The sequence below is a fragment of the Convolutriloba macropyga genome, chromosome 2, assembly GCF_964194025.1.
Source record: "Convolutriloba macropyga chromosome 2, txConMacr16.3, whole genome shotgun sequence".
Taxonomy (NCBI): Eukaryota; Metazoa; Xenacoelomorpha; order Acoela; family Convolutidae; genus Convolutriloba; species Convolutriloba macropyga.
The window spans coordinates 8,028,992-8,049,103 of NC_134469.1; positions in this window are offsets into that span (position 1 = coordinate 8,028,992).

Here is a 20,112-nt window from a genome sequence, read left to right on the forward strand (position 1 = left end):
GGATCCCAATAATCTCATCCCCCGTCAGCACGATTTTATTTATCTTGTAACCGGCAGAAAAGAAAAATAAGTCCTCTGCAGTCAATCCCGAGGTATCCCGATAGATGAAATGCAGATAGTCCTTTCCCCTAATGTATTCGATTGAACTATTAACTAACGGCTCGCTGTACCCATTTGTTTTCAATTTCTACTCTGCAGCACCTAAGTCGTCTTTATTCTCCTCATTGTCCCTTAGATAGTTCACGGTTTACCAATTCATGATAAGAATATTGTATCGAAAATTATTATACTCATTATAATAAGCATAATATAGTCAAATCTAACGCTCATAGAGGCGCACAACATATTGTTAATTTGCAGTGGCCCTTAGTTGAAACACAACATACTGTCAATCCTAATACTACACTACAGCCAAATTTTAACGTTGAGGCTACCCCATCAAAATATTCAGGCTTTGAATTGCTACAAACACAATTAGATAATAATAATACACATACAAGGCACAAGCTCTTCTAATTTTCTACCCCCACGCATTTCAACCCCTTACCTTATACAAAATATGTATTCAACTAATAGCCCACAACAAGAAAATTTCTCTACCCCACCAGATAATGCTAATAAATTTATAGCTACACGTATATTATTCCCCCAAGCAACACAGTCCTACATCACCGTATAACTCTACACCTACAACATCACCTAATATATCTAATTTACCAGACGTAAATGAAGTATTAAACAGACCTCAGCTTAATAGAAAACCACCTACTTTCTTTGGTGAACCTATTCCTTCTGAGTTGCTACATAAACTCAGAAAGAAGTGAGAGACATAAAGTCTCATTTAAATAATCTTTTATAATAAATGCTTATTACGCCTAAAACATAACAAAAATAGCAAAATCACTCTGATGTTACATCTTGAGTTTAAATTTAAAAATGAAAAAAGACGAAAAGAAACAGAATTTTTTTCCTCCCACCATTCTATATAATGTGCTTCTCAATAAGAGCCCTCACTGTTTGCGACAATAGAGTTTGAGTTTTGAAGCACAGCAGTTCCTTGAAGTTCCAGTTCTGCAACTGCACATAAAACTCCTGGAGAACAGGACCCGTTTTGATATCCCACCAGGTTGACCCCAACGCATCTAGTTGGTTCTCTAGTTTCAGTTGTTCGTTCCAGTACTTTTGCTACAAACACAATTAGATAACAATAATACACATATACAAGGCACAAGCTCTTCTAATTTTCTACCCCCACGCCTTTCAACCCCTTACCTTATACAAAATATGTATTCAACTAATAGCCCACAACAAGAAAATTTCTCTACCCCACCAGATAATGCTAATAAATTTATAGTTACACGTAAATTATTCCCCCAAGCAACACATTGTCCTACATCATCACCGTATAACTCTTCACCTACAACATCACCTAATATATCTAATTTACCAGACGCAAATGAAGTATTAAACAGACCTCAGCTTAATAGAAAACCACCTACTTTCTTTGGTGAACCTATTCCTTCTGAGTTGCTACATAAACTCAAAAAGAAGTGAGAGACATAAAGTCGCATTTAAATAATCTTTTTTAATAAATGCTTATTAAGCCTAAAACATAACAAAAATAGCAAAATCACTCTGACGTTACATCTTGAGTTTAAATTTAAAAATGAAAAAAGACAAAAAGAAACAGAATGTTTTTCCTCCCACCATTCTATATAATGTGCTTCTCAATAAGAGCCCTCACTGTTTGCGCCAATAGAGTTTGAGTTTTGAAGCACAGCAGTTCCTTGAAGTTCCAGTTCTGCAACTGCACATAACACTCCTGGAGAACAAGACCCGTTTTGATATCCCACCAGGCTGACCCCAACGCATGTAGTTGTTTTTCTAGTTTCAGCTGTTCCTTCCAGTGCTTTTCAACGTCTTCCCCACACTTCGCATATAGACGCTGATAGAACTAAAACAAAAAATTATTTTTTATATTTTCAATCACAAATCACAGCCCCCCTAAAACAACAGCCTGTCAATACCTTTCTCATCCAATAACCCCGTGGAGGTTCACAAAAATTAAGATTACAATGTTTACTCACATCTTTCCGAGGAAATATTCTGTGATGCGCGAGGTTTCATCCGATACACACTGGGTCCTCCTCGACTCCCAAGGTGAGTAACTCCCACGGGCACCAAGGATCCCGATAATCTCATCCCCCGTCAGCACGATTTTATTTATCTTGTAACCGGCAGAAAAGAAAAATAAGTCCTCTGCAGTCAATCCCGAGGTATCCCGATAGATGAAATGCAGATAGTCTTTTCCCCTAATGTATTCGATTGAACTATTAACTAACGGCTCGCTGTACCCATTTGTTTTCAATTTCTACTCTGCAGCACTTAAGTCGTCTTTATTCTCCTCATTGTCCCTTAGATAGTTCACGGTTTACCAATTCATGATAAGAATATTGTATCGAAAATTATTATACTCATTATAATAAGCATAATACAGCCAAATCTAACGCTCATAGAGGCGCACAACATATTGTTATTTTGCAGTGGCCCTTAGTTGAAACACAACATACTGTCAAGCCTAATACTACACTACAGCCAAATTTAAACGTTGAGGCTACCCCAACAAAATATTCAGGCTTTGAATTGCTACAAACCCAATTAGATAATAATAATAATAATACATATACAAGGCACAAGCTCTTCTAATTTTCTACCCCCACGCCTTTCAACTCCTTACCTTATACCAAATATGTATTCAACTAATAGCCCACAACAAGAAAATTTCTCTACCCCACCAGATAATGCTAATAAATTTATAGCTACACGTATATTCTTCCCCCAAGCAACACAGTCCTACATCATCACCGTATAACTCTACACCTACAACATCACCTAATATATCTAATTTACCAGACGCAAATGAAGTATTAAACAGACCTCAGCTTAATAGAAAACCACCTACTTTCTTTGGTGAACCTATTCCTTCTGAGTTGCTACATAAACTCAAAAAGAAGTGAGAGACAAAAAGTCTCATTTAAATAATCTTTTATAATAAATGCTTATTACGCCTAAAACATAACAAAATTAGCTAAATCACTCTGACGTTACATCTTGAGTTTAAATTTAAAAATGAAAAACGACAAAAAGAAACAGAATTTTTTCCTCCCACCATTCTATATAATGTGCTTCTCAATAAGAGCCCTCACTGTTTGCGCCATTAGAGTTTGAGTTTTGAAGCACAGCAGTTCCTTGAAGTTCCAGTTCTGCAACTGCACATAACACTCCTGGAGAACAGGACCCGTTTTGATATCCCACCAGGCTGACCCCAACGCATCTAGTTGGTTCTCTGATTTCAGCTGTTCATTCCTGTACTTTTCAACGTCTTCCCCACACTTCGCATATAGACGCTGATAGAACTAAAACAAAAAATTATTTTTTATATTTTCAATCACAAATCACAGCCCCCCTAAAACAACAGCCAGTCAATACCTTTCTCATCCAATAACCCCGTGGAGGTTCACAAAAATTAAGATTACAATGTTTACTCACATCTTTTTCGAGAAAATTTTCTATGATGCCCGAGGTTTCACCCGATACACACTGGGTCCTCCTCAACTCCCAAGGTGAGTAACTCCCACGGGCACCAAGGATCCCAATAATCTCATCCCCCGTCAGCACGATTTTATTTATCTTGTAACCGGCAGAAAAGAAAAATAAGTCCTCTGCAGTCAATCCCGAGGTATCCCGATAGATGAAATGCAGATAGTCCTTTCCTCTAATGTATTCGATAGAACTATAAACTAACGGCTCGCTGTACCCATTTGTCTTCAATTTCTACTCTGAAGCTCTTTAGTCGTCTTTATTCTCCTCATTGTCCCTTAGATAGTTCATGGTTTACCAATTCATGATAGGAAGAATATAGTATCGAAAATTAGAAATAGAAAAGCAAATTAAAGAAGGAATTAAGATTAAAAGAAAGTTAAGAAGGTAAAAGTTAAAGAAGAAACAGATTGAACTTAAAAGTTGAAGGAATTAAAGAAGGGCTAAAGATTTGAGCTAAAGATAAGAATAAGCAAGGACCAACGGAATTAAAATAACGTTGAAGGCAAATAGCCCACTCAACAGAAATCTTACACAAAGTACGCTATTAATCACCATTGCAAGCTGTTACACACACATAACTTCTCTACATGTTCAACCCTAATATAATTTCAATACTTTCGCATTCCTTTTATTGCAAACTATTGCTGAAAACACATGTTACCACAGTAAAACTAAGTAGAAACTAGTCCCCCATGAGCAAATATCTTATCTAAGTTAAATACCTTAGTAAAAATTTGTCCCTTGCAACTTAAATAATCACGATAAATCACATTTTGTCTGGAAACGCACAATTAAGCAAAGTTGTTGTCAGCAAATAGAACTAAACATTACTAGATAAAGGACTCAAGGAATGTTAAAAACAAACGTTCAGCCACTTACGGGCAAACAACGAACTGAAATCATATTTACTACACGTTAGAATTTTGTCACCTATGATCAAACACAACTTCTCTACTAGAGCAAATAGACTTGAAATGTTAACTTGGCTAAACCCAGTACTAAATCCACCTTGTTGGGCATATCAATCCTACACTAATTTGAACTTATAAAAAGAGCAAAACCAAGAAGGTATACGGAAAATTTATTTTTTAGATACATTTTGAGCACTCATTTAAGAATGAGCTTAGATAGAAACTTAATATTTTGCACATTAACGCACAAAAACATAGCAAACAAAATGCTGCCAGCGGATTTTCTATATCAAGATTATGGGTGAAAATATCGCACTTTAAAACTAATGTTCAACACTAAAGTTTGATGTTTCAACTTCTCACACGGAAAAAAGTCTCCGAAAATATTTAAAGACATTAAAACCCTGAGAAATACTTTCAGCTGTTCTTAACAACTAGTACCTTAGCCCGACGCAGGGGATTTTTGAATTTCGATTTATTAAAACACTTTTGAACACAAAATTTCATCATAGAGGTCAATTGAAACAACAAATCTTCTGCATTAAATTCTGAGTCATTGCCGTAATGTTCTTGTCATATGATTAGTTTATCACTTTACTACATGGCACTAGTCAAGGCTATTGATCAACAAATCAGATTTGAGCACACATAATTTGGTAACTTAACCCTGACAACCACTATTTAAGAGCCTTAACAAAATTCAAAATCACTTTTCTCAGTTACCTTCTGAAATCAATTACTTCTTCCACTCTCTAACTTAGCTCTAACTTGAACATCTCTCTCTCTCTCTCTCTCTCTCTCTCTCTCTCTCCCCCAAACTCTATCTTTCATGTTTTGCCCCTTTCAACTAATAACTTAGAAAACTTAAAACGTTTTTCAAGCATTCCAAACTGTGACTACCGGCAAATACTTTTCACAGCACATATACCAGGTATCTTAGTTCACTACCAATTCTAAATCTTCACTTCTCAGTTATCAACTACAGAAAAAGTATATGACTCTTCAGGCTGAACTTAGTACATCTGAAGTAGTTGTCAAATTTCTAACGAAGCAAGAACGGTAGTTTTCTTCGCTACTATCTCTATTAATGACCCTATTGCTGTCTTCTGGGGAAAGTATAACCCTCAACAACTAAACAGTTTATTAATTCAAATTCATTCTTCAAGTTTAATTGACCTAGACATTTTAAATGCCCCCCTTTTTTAGTTTGAGAACCGCTAACTGATCAATGAATATTCCTCTAAACGATTATTGGATTATAGCTTCAAGAACAACTTTCTCAACTTCTTAAATTCCTTATAACATCCAGCATAAGACCTTAAAGTATAACAACAAGTCGGTCAGCCACCATTGATCGATCGTATATTTCATATAAAGAAAACATTGTTATTTTCTTCATTAAAGACCAGTTTGTAAACTTAGAAAGAATTGTTTGTTGGACCCCTAATAACCCAGAATATTTTGAACGCTTTCATTTCCAATTGAACTACAGAAACGAAATAAACCTTGATCTTATTGGAGCTCCATTTACTGTAGACCCTTTGTAAACTTAGACCAGTTTGTAAACTTAGAAAGAATTGTTTGTTGGACCCCTAATAACCCAGAATATATTGAACGCTTTCATTTCCAATTGAACTACAGAAACGAAATAAACCTTGATCTTATTGGAGCTCCATTTACTGTAGACCCTTTCTCTATGTTACCACTTTCTCTTGAAACACAAGTTCTTACTGCTCTTGCATACGACCCGCTATCTTATATTAGAATATTCCTTCTACAGAAAGTATTGAAATTCGGAAATAAATCTGTAACACTTGACAGGTGTTTTGTTTCCAATCAACAGAAAATAATTGCATTCTTTGAAATAACATCAGAAAACAACGCGAAGTTTGTCATATTTTGGGTACCCTATACTCCCGCTCACGTTTACGAGCTAAAATATCAGATTAACTTCACTGATAATATTAACTTGAATTTGTTAGACGCACCTTATACTGTCTTCGTTTGTTAAATGGAAGACGGAGAAATCAAAAAGTCACCAGCAATAGAAGAAGTAATAAAAGTAAGTTACAAGATGTTTCTATTCATGTTACTTTGTTTAACTATGTTTTCACCTGTTGCAACTGATTTTGAATCTGTGTTGCAAGATTAGAATTGTTCTTTGAAGATAACGATTCTCACCCACACTTCATAGAATGAGTCAAAAATAAAAACAACTGTTTACCTGAAGAAATTGCGTACCTTAAATTATTAGAACCTCCTGAAAAGCTATCAGTTTCCGAAATTTTGTTAAAAATCAACGACCATTCACCGCTATCACTGAATATAGACAAGTTCTTTAAAGAAAAACTTACTGATATGAAAACTCTTCCTTCAAAGGTAGAATACTTTATGACCTACATAGGGAACCAGTTTCGTTCTGCTGAGTTTCCTAAACATTTTGCTATAATACCTCTTGCTCTTCTGTGTTATAACTGCTTGCTATGTAAAATATTTGATCTTTTTTATAATTGTCGCATTATTACTCTTAACGTCTCTCATTTACGCCAGACCAATTGAAAAGATGAGTATTTATGAAAATACAGCTCCTAACCTTCATGTTAACCGCTGTGACTGCTCAAAAATGATCTCAAACCAGATGCATTCTCTAAACAAAGTAGCACCCTGCGAAATTCGCCCCGATAAAATTAGCACTAATCAAGCACGAGTCACTCTACCAAAGAAATTATAAAATTAAGTTAGAAGCAACTATGTGTAAAGCCACCCAACAACAATTACGTTGGTTTTGGGATTCTTTTGACTCAAGCGGCATAGATGCCAGACAAAATACTACTACTACTTCAGTTAAGCTTCAGAAATACAAACTTGCAAAGAAAAGAAAAAAGATAATGCTTTCCCCTTCTTCCAGTTCAGTAAAATTTGACTTTGTTAAGTCCCTGTTCCAACTCAGGCAATGTTGGAACTGGCAACAATGAATGTAACTCCCGAGGTTGGACTACACACTACTTACAAAACATATAAGCAAAATGTTAGCCTGAATGTAAACCTTAGAGATGGCACAGTTAATAACTGGCAAAGTATACTTTTACCTTGTCCTTTATCAGCCGGAGGCTGCGATTCTACATCTACTGATTCATTCGCATACACTTGGGATGAACCTAATAATTGTCTTTTCACTACAATTCGCACTTTTGACGCTCAAATGATTAAAGCTAATGACAAATACTATATAGTAAAGGATCCTAAATTTAGCTCAGCTCAGTCAGATTTTGGTTTACTAAGCTTTATGTTCCAAGTTTTTAGTAAACCACAGTCTTTCTGTAGTCATCCACGAATAGTATACCCTACGCCATATGATTCTCTTAGTCTTCGTGACGGTTTCGATATGAACACTGGAGAACCTATTCACAAATTTAAATCTGATACCGGTACTATCTCTTTAAAAAATAAATTTTATTTCCTTGACAACAAAACAGTTGATACAAAGCATTTTCAAATTTATGAAAATATTGATTTCGAAGCTCATCTTGGAACAAGTATTGACTACTGGCACTTTAATAATCTTCGGCAGCTCGAAACTTCTACTCTAGAACTATTAAGAAATGACTGTGAATTAGGGCGCTCAACTATTCTCAACACTTTGATGATTTCTCATGAAAATCCGCGTTTAGCTGAATATACCTTAACAAGAAACAGATCTATGTTTATCAAAACAAACGGCAATGTTGCCTGGCTATATAATTGTCCTGAATTTCATTCAGCCTTACAAATTCTTAGTAAATGCTATAACCGAATACCAATTCTTTATGAAGATGAAATACATTTTGTTGCTCCGATTTCTAGACAAACCTTCACTGAAGCCGAAGAACAATTGTGCTCTGATAATCATTCAAACTTATTTCAACAAGATGTTGATGATGATAATTCATGGGTTGAACTAACCCCACAAATAACAAAAGAGGACCTGCACTCTTTAAACCACACATAGTCATTCAGCAAATTGCAAATATAATTACTGAAAGCATTCAGGCTCCTATCTACACATATAAAGAAATGTTGGCTTTCTGGAATTCAATAAATTTGATTTCCAATATGAAAGGAGTTCTCAAACACTTTGCTAAGTCATTATTAGGTAGCAGTGAATCATTTTCAAATTTTTCAGGAGCGAATTATTATAATTCTAGAACAATTTATCTAGATTCATTCATTTCACCGGACTTCTTTAATAATCAATTTGTTGAAACCTTTGGTAAAATTGAATTTATAATTGAGCGATGCGGAATATGTTTTGGCGCTTTATTCATTAAGCTACTCATCGACGTAGTCCTATGCCTGATTCGGGCAATGCACATTAATAAAATAACAGATGCATCTATTTATTTTGGTAAAGCACTCTTGGCTGCCACATTTGATTTAATGTCAGTTCCTATTCTGACTTCTATCTATCAAGCAACAAATTCGGAGAATAATAACACTGATGAAAATAGAGAACGCGTAATGCAAATTCCAAAATCTGAGAATACTAAAATTAGAGAACGAGTTATTCATATTCCACCTTATGCAGAGAATATTAGCTTACAAGCTATAAAATTTGAGAATGAAAGTTTATCCAAACCTAAATGATGAGAATAATCGAGACGCAAGCAGAAACGATCATAACGTTCCTACATCTCCAGTATAGGATTAACTCCTCTATCACTCTTATTATCATCAAAATATATGATGATAGAGACTGACTTCATATTTATTACTGAAAGAGAATACAAAAAAATAAAGAGAATACTTGCAAAATAACTTCTAATTATACTCTTAGAATAGAACGAGAATAGAGAATACTAGGTATTTCAGGAACTTTCTTCAATCCCTAACGAACTGATCCCAGTCTTTCAGAATGAACCTTCGAGTGGTTGGCCCGATTACAATACACAATCCACTTCTAAACCCCTATCTGGAGTTAAACAACTTGACAGACTACTACAACCCACAACTCATATTACCCCATCTACAACTTTGCTCCCGGCAAGCAAGATTTCAGCAGTACATACGCAAACAACTAGTGCAAATTTATCAACGACAGTTACATCATCTAAAAGGAATACTAAAACCGCGGAGACAATTGCAAAGAAGCAACGAGGTAAACAATTCATCAGAGAGACATTCAGCCCAGCGTCACCGCTAGAAGTAAATATACCCAAGACAAACAGTACAGTACCAAACGTCTTAGCAAACACTACAACTACTCAGTCAGCACGACCAAATTTTCTCAATCTTCAACAGTACACAACTACCCCTCCGGCAAGACCGCCTGCAGAACAACATCAAGCTGAGATACAAGCTAAAACCCCCGGTTTTAGTGGACACCCAAACTACGATTCCAATTTAATCTACCAGTTGCAACCCAACATCAATAGATTCAATCTCATTGGTTTCTTGTCACACAAGAAATCTTATTTACTAACTAATCACACTATACAAGGACAAATAATACAAGTCCCATTTGACAATATTACAGAAAATCTCACTCGTCAGCTAGATACATTTACTTATCAGCTACAGCAAAACTTTCTCACAGAAAGGCAACGCTCTCAACAGCTCGATCAACGGATTACTTCGCTCCAACTGGAGATAGCAAATCTGAAGCATCAACTCCACATCATCCGCTCTTCACGTTGAGCACTCACGGAATGGAATAGATAAATTTGGTTGTTGATGTTCAGTACTTCCTTCATTACTTCTTCTTTCTCCGGTGGTGAGGAAAATTTTTCGTTTAACACATTCGTTTTAGCGCTTAATTATCAGAGTCAATTTGATTAATTCTTCGATCAACCTCTTACTCGCAATTTACAGTGAACAGTGAGTCCGTTCTTCTCATCAAATTACTGATTTCGCCTCAATAAAATTATTTTTTCTTCGCCAATTCCCCTGCTTATTACTTTTAGTTAACGCGAAAGTGTTTTTGTTCAATTGTTTCATCGAATTCCATCTTAATCTATTTAATGTCTTACAATTTTTCATTAGACGTTACGTATTTCAAAAGATATTGTGATCTCGCTGAATTTATTCACTCGCAAGTTATTAAAACTTCGAAAACATTCTTAGTTGGAAATAAATTCTATACCCCAGTGTCAGTTCATTGGACATTTGAGTTACAAGAGATTATCTTATTCTTGCAAGATAACAATTCCAATGAAATTTTAGTTTATTTTCATCAAATTCTGGAGTACGGTTTATTCGAAATACTCAAGCTTATTCATAAAGAAGAAATTCTTAACATCAATAATTCAAACTTTTGACCGCTCACTTATTTCAATTAATATTTTAGTTCGACAACATTTTGGTGATGACCAAATTACGGATCTAATTGTTACAGCATTTCGTTAACAGATTTTATTGATCTCCATCCTCCAATTTTAGTTTTAGTACTATTTGAACTTTCCCGTCAATTCCCTCCAAGGATTAATTTGTCTTCATTTTCCCCATTGCTATTGACACAAAAGTTGAATTACTACATTATTCATAATGAACACAATTTGAAGGAGGCGTTGATATCGAATGGTTTAAAGATTATGGCCAACTTTCTGAAAATGTTGAATCTGCTTGGATAAACCTATCTGAACAGATTATTTTTAACGATAAAGATTACAGAATCTGTATCTTATATTACTCTAAATTCCAATGCGAAGTTATTCTATTGTTTGAAGACTTAGAACAGAAAGATTTTGTTATTTATTTTGAATTGATGACAAAAAGCAAAATTAATCACTTCATAAAGATAATTCAAAACGATCAACAAAGTCTAAACATGAATTCTTTAAACTATAACTTTAAAGCACTTTTCGATTAAATCATTAATTAGCAGCACTCAAATAAAGATGAATTACGAAACCGAATTTTTTGTTTAGGGAGTTATTTCAGCAACACTAGCCCTTATGTTGTAGTGCGCCTTTATTTTAATCTCATTATTCATATACCTTGCTTGTCATTATGCACAATTAAATTAACACGTATAATCCTCAATCTACATTGTCTTCATTATCCAGCTTCAGATGTATTAACAGTACAACTTTTACAGAAAAACTACAAACGGTCTACTACGACGACCGCCAAAAATATTGGACACTATTTTGTACAGCAATGTATCTCAGGAAATTGTCAATCCTTCTTCAAGAGAAAAGCCCAGTAACAAGAAGCTACGATGAACTTTAACCAAGTAATCAACCTCAGAAACATTTAATGCTTAATTATTATAAAGTTAAGCTAAATAATTTTTTCATCTATTTAAAATTTGATGTTATGATTTAATGTCTATGGACCGGGATGGGATGTACTGAAGTGTGCTACACTCAGTAACACTATTCTATAATCTTAGTGCTATTTTGAAAATTAACTTTATAGTGCGTGAAGCACAAACTCGAATTGGACAAAGTCCATTTTAACATGTGGACAAATTACTAAGTAGTTTTGAATAAACTGCTATTTTAAGATCACTAACTCAAACTGTGAATACCTTGACGTGATCTTGTCGCGCCACTTTGAGAACACCAATTTAAATTTGGTAACTCTATCGACACCGTTATCTCTATCTAATGGCATACTAGAGTGCCACGTGTACACAAGTATAAGAGGAGCTTGCACGCTCAACCACCAGCACAATTTTTGGTCCCTGATAACTTCTGATTTAAAAGAAATTTCTCTTAAAAGAAATTTCTTGGTGCAGTTTACTGTCCAGGTTTTGCCTTTTTCTCGCGTTACTACAGCGTTTTTCATCTTATTTATATATAAATCGTGTTATTGGTAAAATACATTTCATGCGTGCTGGTATATACTACAATTGGCTGAGGCTCGAAGACTTGTATATCTTGATGGCTCGCTTCTTGCCATGCCGTCGGTGGTTTCCTTCGAAAGTTGTTGCGCTAATACTTGGTGTCGGGTGGAACTGTGTTTAATTCTGCTGGTAATGCCGTCCATTCTGAGTCGCTGAAGGCGTGTGCCAAAGTTGATAGTTCTTCGTCTGCTATGTATACTTCAGTTGTTGCGTCGTGTTCAATTTTACTCAAGGGGGTGTGAGTGATACTGTGATGAGTTCTTCGTCGTCAGACTCTGGTCCCATTGTTATTGTAGGTTTGGCATGGTGGAATTGAATTACGGTTGTTATGCAGACATCTGGCTGGGCATCGTCATCTTCGTTCTGCTGAAGAAGATTGTACGGGCGAGTAATCTCTCGCTGACTTGAATCTTTCTCGGGATCTTAGGTTGTAATTTCGATCAGAACCTAATCTGGCCTAATTTGGCAATGTGTTTGCTGGTACTTCTGTAACTCTGTTGAGGTAGTAGGTTAGCAGCGTCTACTGACTCAGTTGATGTTGAGGTTTGGTATTAGTTTGGCCTTCGGCAACAAATACGTCATCTTTCAAAACTAATGTTTTGTGGCGGTTTGACTTGAGTTACTAGTTCGCTAGTATTGTAGTGTACCAGTTGGTTGGCATCTTCATTAGTCCTAACATGTCTAAGGAGGTCATCTTCTGATTGAGCTTGTACAAGGAAGTGTGTTATATTTCTTCAAGCTGTGTATAAAAAAATGCGGTTTTGTCCTCATGATTTACTTCTGCAGGCTCAAATAAAGGAAAGCTTACTGCCTCCATCTGGCACAAGTTTGGATTTTTTATACTAATAATTTGATGACAGCATTTTATTTTGTCTTTCACTTTGGCGCACAATTTAGTTGCTATTTGTAAAGACTTGTTCAACAAGGTATCGTGCTTTCTATTCCACTTTGTTTCCGTACATTACTGATGACTGATGGTCTGCTGTTGGGTCTAACATCAAAAAATAGTACATTGGCTCAAGGTGGACTGTACCTGCTTTTGTGTGTTGTAATTCTGTATGTATTGGTTGCAAGTTGGCATCAAGTTTTCTTTTTCGCAAATTGCTCCAAGATTGCGTCTTGACTTTCGAAAATTGGTTTTTATGTTCTGAATAGTCTATTAGGAAAGTTCAGGTCTAGTGGCGTTTTTAGTGGTATTCCGTGAAGCAGATTGGAACGTGTGCACGCGATCAAAGCGCTTTGCTGTTTTTAACACAATTTGCGATTTCCAAATGGTTGTTCAACTTCTCACCGTGTGAGTTTCTGTACATTTTTAAAAATTTTAAGAAGGGGCCGTGGTTCCTCTCAAGTAGTCCTATTGTCTTTGCGTGTAAGATTGTTGTGGGTTTGATTTCTACTTGTATCGTTTTGCACAATTCCCTCAGCTATTGAGACGTGAATGCTGGTCGTGCCGAGGTCTGTTGCTAGCATTGTGCAAATGTACCAATGTTTGAGCACAATTGTAACCACTGCTTTGTAGCCTGAGTAAGCCACAGTTTTCCGTAAAGGCACCGCAATCATATCGGATAAGACATCTATGGAGGATAGAATATAACAGCAAATTTTGCTTGGTAGTTTTCCTTCGAGAAAAAGGAAATCTGTAACATATCCTTGGGAATGTGGTTTGGAGGCTGATGTGGGAGCTGGCGTGTGTTGAAGACAAGTGAGACAGTTTTTTGTAGTCTGTTGTCACTTCAGGGAATCGAGGAAAGTAGCATCTCCTCTGGAGTTCTTTCATTGTAACGGAGATTCCAAGATGACCTCGATAGACGCTAATATTACTCTGTAGCGAACTTCGCTGCCCGGAGGTGTCGGGGCAGGAACTTTGCAAAAGCTCCTGTTGGTCAAAAAATTGTAGAGAACAACCTTTTGTATATGCAATCTTGGTGGCTGCTTCAAGTACTTCGTCAGGTCCAATGATAAATGGGATTGATCGGTAGGGTATCGATTAAATTGAACCCTTTCGAAGACCAATCGAATATTACTCTGGTGGTTTTGTTCTGTCGCTAAGTTACTGGTTTAAATTGTTCTGATAAGTCGAAATCGTCCACAGGGTTTTGTGTTTTGTATCAAAGCGTTGTTTAATTGAATTGGCCGAATGTCGTACATGCCTCCCCAGCTTAGTGCATCTCGTTTCTAATATTTTGATTTAATATATGGTATTGGTCACTCAAAGAACTCAGGTTTAGGGATGAGTTGTCCTAAACAACTCATCGTGCTAACTCTTTATTTAACTTATCGTGTGAACTTTTTAAATTCACTTTTGATTTTTGTGAGTCAAATTGCCCTTACTCACAGTTAAAAGCACCGTCACTTAATTTTGGCGCCTTGTCTACTGAAAATTTTGTGCCAAAATCATTTTGGATCTATTCTGTCCCCCCCGCGCAGTGTTTTTTACGCCCCCGAGTTACAAATTATATGTTATATAGCACGTTAATATGTAAAAAAAATAGCACGTGCACTTGGGGGGCGTAAAAAAATGTAAGCCCACTAAGCTTGGGGGTGGGAAAAACAGAATAGATCCGTCATTTTCATTTTTCAATTCAATTCTCGTAATGTGAAATTAGCTTCTAAGTTATTTGGTTCTTAGTTTTGTCCCTCCCTGATAAAAACAGTTTTATTTATGCGCCCTCCTCCCGGTCATTTCAAAAGATTCGTCCAACATTACTGGGTTGTGGTTTCAAGTGAGCAGGGGGACCAGATCCTATGACAAAAATTGGGAATACAGAGGAGTTATCTAGGTGCCCTTCCTTTTCAAATAGTCCCTGTTATCGGTCTGGTCTTTTGATTTGACCTTTTTGTGGGCTACCCAAAAATTGGATAGGCGACACAGACTTATCACAACAATATGTTGTTCACGGGGAATTAGGCGTATTAAACAAGTCCTGATTTGTAAAGTGTGGATATCTTCTCCCCGGATTGATGGGTACATATTCTTCGAAACCCCCGGGCGCATTCGCTTTTTGAACACCTGATAACATGCTGTATAAGGGAATTAATTCTTTTCACGAGATAACTATCTGAAAATATTTTTTAAACACCCTTTTTAAAACTTTTTGTTATATTTCAATTCTGATGGCTAGTTTATCCTCTATTTTGTTCATGGGGTTGGACTGTTGTTTAAACAATCCGGGTGGGGGGTTTGAAAACCCTTACCCCCTTTTCGCCTCGTTGTTCTGCTTCGTGTTTCTGTTATTTTTTAGCCATGTATGCGCCTTTTTTCAAACATGCAGATTATCATATGGTATCACGTTCAGATAATTCCTAACTGCACGGATTGGGTTTTTCTATTGTGGTGTCAGAGCTCTATGTATCGACTCGCTCTGATAATTACGGACTAATCCATCTTTCGAACTGTTGAGTTGTTAACTTTACTAGATTACAGTGCTACTTACTCCCGCCAAATAGAGCGACCACCGTTAATATTATCTTATTTTTACTGAATGATAGATTTAATTTGAATTGCTTGAGGAATATTTTTGTAGAATTTATACAATTAGAACATCGTCTGAATTCACTTTTTTCTCAAGAGGAATATCATTTAGTTGAAATTCCTTTTTGAATCAGTCATTTGATGTGATTGAGCCTCTTCGCTCAGCCTGGCCTCTGACTATGGCACTACAGTTAAATTGAGCTCCTCCTGTCTGTCGTTCGAGAGAAATTGGTCCGACTCAGTCGGTTTATGTTCCTAAATATTGGAAACTTTTACATCACTATAGACTAAAAATGTATTTTCCGCTCATTTTTAAAGTGCTTGCATTAAGCTGCTAAGTAATTTGTAAATTGGGTTTGATGATGTTATTTGTGAAATTAGAAAGGAAATAAGTTTTGCTTTGATTTCTAGACCTAACCCTGCCCTAAACCGATACTTATGGAACAGCTGGGGTTTGGCGAAAATTTCTGTAAACAATAATTTGCTTTTCTCAATTGAAACTTCTTCGTGAACCACATGAACGTACCATACATTAGCTCGGTTCGAATTTCCATTGGTTTTTCATTCAAGCAAAATCTTAAACGGAGATTTTGCCAGACCCAAATTTGCTGAGCTCTACTATTTTGCTCGACATAAGGAAAGGAAAACAACAAAAGTGACTTCAAGTAGATGAAATGTTGGTCAATATGGTTCCAGCATTTGACTCTTCATCAGTTTTTCTTCGTATCCTAAAAGTTTGCTATGTGCACGAAACCCTCTGATACTTAGTTGATATCGATGAAGTTTTTGCTTTTAGCAGAAATTATTTTAGAAATGTTGACACCCTTTTTGTTAACTTGTTTAATTATTCTAAAGTATGCAAGACTAACAGGCGTAATTCTCCCGTGGGACAGTAATTTAGACTTAACTGATCAGCTTTTTTTGAACTTCTCGATCACTTGGAAAATACGTATTTAAATAACGGCTAATGGTGGAGTTTTTTCCAACAAACCTAAATAAATTTTTCCGACCCCGTAAAGAAGGATCCCAAAGTTAGGATTTTCACCATTATGAAAAGGGTCCCGATCTTCAACAGTTATGAACTTATAATCATTCATATTTTTTAATGGGCCAAAAGAGAACAAACTTTCGCTATTTTTCACAAAAATTTGCGGAAGATATTCTTTTATTCATGATTGATGTGTTAGATTTTGGCGTTTAAAGCTTTTCTAACTCAGTATCGAAATACAATTGTGAATGGATCAGTTTTTTCCTTCATGAGTTGATATTTCGAAATGCGGTCTCGTAAAATATCGGAGGGGTTTTTCTATTTTGTCGACAAAACGAGAAATGCAGATTTTATTATGTTATACCGGTCTTTTGATTGTTTTTTAATCAACAAGATGGATAGTTATTCTTTCAACAATCTGCTTGAGTAGTGATTTACTGATCCCGATTACTTTGTCAAATTTGATGACTTTGCCGATAACGCGTCAATTTAAAAACTGTGATTTTCTTCATTTTACATCCCTTCATGGTGATCGGTGTGCAGAGGCGATAAAATCTTGTTTATTAGTTAAGTAGCACTCAAAGTGGAGTTATGGCGATCTTCTAGTCAGTGGACGAGCGTTTGTGATTCAGAAAATGCCTTTGTAAGAACCAAGGAAAGTGCCCGTATCTTACTTCAGTTGGAGAGAAAGACAGAAAAGTAGATGAAGAAAAGTATTACAGGTTGTAATTTTTACTGCTGGGGATTATCCAATTTGGTTTCAATTCGGCTCTTGCTAGCAAAATTGTTCTCTCTAGCATATTTTATTGAGTATGGGGAGTCTATGGATAGTGTAATTCGTAGCTTTCTGAAGCTGTCATTAGAGCTGTTGATTCAGTTGAGCGGTTTTGTGCTTTTTTCAAAAGTTTTTAAAGATGTTTTTAGTGCATTTGGTCTTTTCTGTTTTGTGAGATCAAGTGATTTATTTTGTTTCAATTCAAAATTGTTTAGAGTGTTCTTTAAATTTTACCAAAGCTTTGGCCTGTCTGTGTCCCTTTGCAAAGTTTGAACCGATTTCTTGACACAAGGAAAACAAGCCGGATAGAAGTATTTAATTTTTGTAACTATGCAAGACTAACAAGTATAATTATACTGGGGGCAGTAAATTCGCCTATACTGCTCATTTTAGCAGTTTAAATTCTTGATGAACTGGAAATATATCTTTTAAAAAGAGCTAACACTGGAGCGTTCCAACTGAAGATTTTTTCCAACTTATTTGAAGCTAAAGTATTTTTTTTTCGTTCTCATCGGGAACTTCTCTTTTACTTGTAATTCTGTTTTGCTAAATTTCTAAAGTCCTTTTATTGAACAGTTATGAAATTCAAATCTTTCATCATTAATTTAGTAGTCGTAAGATAACATCAAAAGTTCGTTTTTTTAACGTAAATTTGCAGAAAATTAGTTCTTTTGGTCACCATTGATGTCATGAGGTGTTCAAATTTTTAAACACATCAGTCGCAAAACACAATTGTGAAAGGATCAATTTTTTCTTGGTGTTATTACTGTTAACATCGTTTCACTGGTATCATAAATTTTTTCTCAAGATTATTACTGAATTGATGTTCTGTTATCCTTCTAAAGATGTACGTGCTTGATTTTCTTCACTCAGAACCTTTCAATTCAGCTCATGATGATTGGAGTACAGAGGCGTTCAATTTTTTTATTAGTTAGTTAGCAATCAAAGTGAAACTATGGTGATCTTCTAGTTATTGGACGACTGTTTGTGATTCAAAAAATTCAGCTCGCGACAAAATGCCTTTGTAAGAAGCAAAGAAAGTGCCCGTTTTTTTAATACTTTTTGAGATAGAAATAGAGCAAATTAGATGAATAAAAGTAAGTGTTGGAGGTTGTAATTTTTCCTTGGGATCTTCCAATTCGTTATCAAATCCGCTCTTATTAGCGAGATTGTTTTCTCTGGAATATTTTATCGAGTATCGGGCGTCTATGGATGGTGTATTTTTTGCTTTCTAAAGTTATCCTTAGACTTTTTAATTAAGTTGAGTGGTTTTTGTGCTTTTTGAAAATACCTAAAATCGGAGTTTCATAGTGCAGTTGGTCTGTTCTGTTTTGTTAGATCAAATGATTTAATTTGTTTCAATTCAAAGTTGTTCCTGTTTAGAGTACTCCTCTAATTATATCAAAGTGTTGCCTGTCTGTGTCTCACCGGTTTCTCTTGTTTTTATTTTATTGAGGAGCAGGAGTCCGTGGTTTGCTTTGATCTGATACCATTTTTTTGCTTTGAAGTGGCAGTTAAGTGACTTTTTGAGGAATCCCACTTTGAGGAAGTTTTGATGTTCGTCATTTTGATTTCTGCTTTGCGTTTTCTGTATTTGTTTTGTGGTTTTTTATCTGTGTTACCCTGCCCACTATAGGGAAACTTCTGGAGTAGCGGTTTGTAGAGTATTTTGAACAAAAATAGAAATATATTTCTATTTTTTTGAAATCGTTTGAAAATTTTAAAAGTGTTCAATTTATGTAAAGCGTTTTTTGTAGTGGTCAATTGAAAGTGTTTACAAAGCCGTTTGTTTGCAACAATGTATCATAAATATTTGTGGTTTTAAGTTAAGTGTTCGTTTCCACAGTCTTTAAGATATCTTTTTTTTTTCGTTGCTCAAATTTGGTTGTGTTTAATTGCCATCGAACGAAGTTCGTAGCAATTATTGTAAATGCGTTGGTCTTCATTCTTTGACTTCTGAAGTGACTTTTTCACGCATTCGTTCTTGATTTTTGAGTGATCTCTATTGCTCTCCGAAGTAAAGCTTGTTGCTAAAATAAACTCGATTGCAGCGTATCAACAAGAAGGGCGGTATAGCCGAGTGGGTAGAGCTTCTAGAAAGAGAGGGGGAAGCGGTGGTTCGAATCCCGGTATTGTCAACTATTTTTGCAAAAAGTTATCTAGGCTACAGCCCCTGAATTAAATTGAATAGCCTGTCGTTCGAGAGCAATTCTTGCGACATTAGTCGGTTTATGTTTCTTTGTTTTATTGTGTGTTATATGGGGATTCCGTTCTGCAAGCTGAGTCTCTTGCTCTTGCATTAGCTTTTTTCTGTACTGGTTTTGATATGTTCGCCGAAATTGTTTAAACTTTGTCATCGACTGAGTCATTTTTGATTGTTCAACCATTCGTCCTCTGAGTTTTTGGGTCTATGCCAATTCGAAATAACACCGAAATCTTCAAAGGCAGAGAGTTTAAGATGAACTTCAAACCTTAAATACCTAGCTGGTTGAAAAATTTTGAGCATCAAAAGATTTAAGGTCAATCACTGCAAATGAT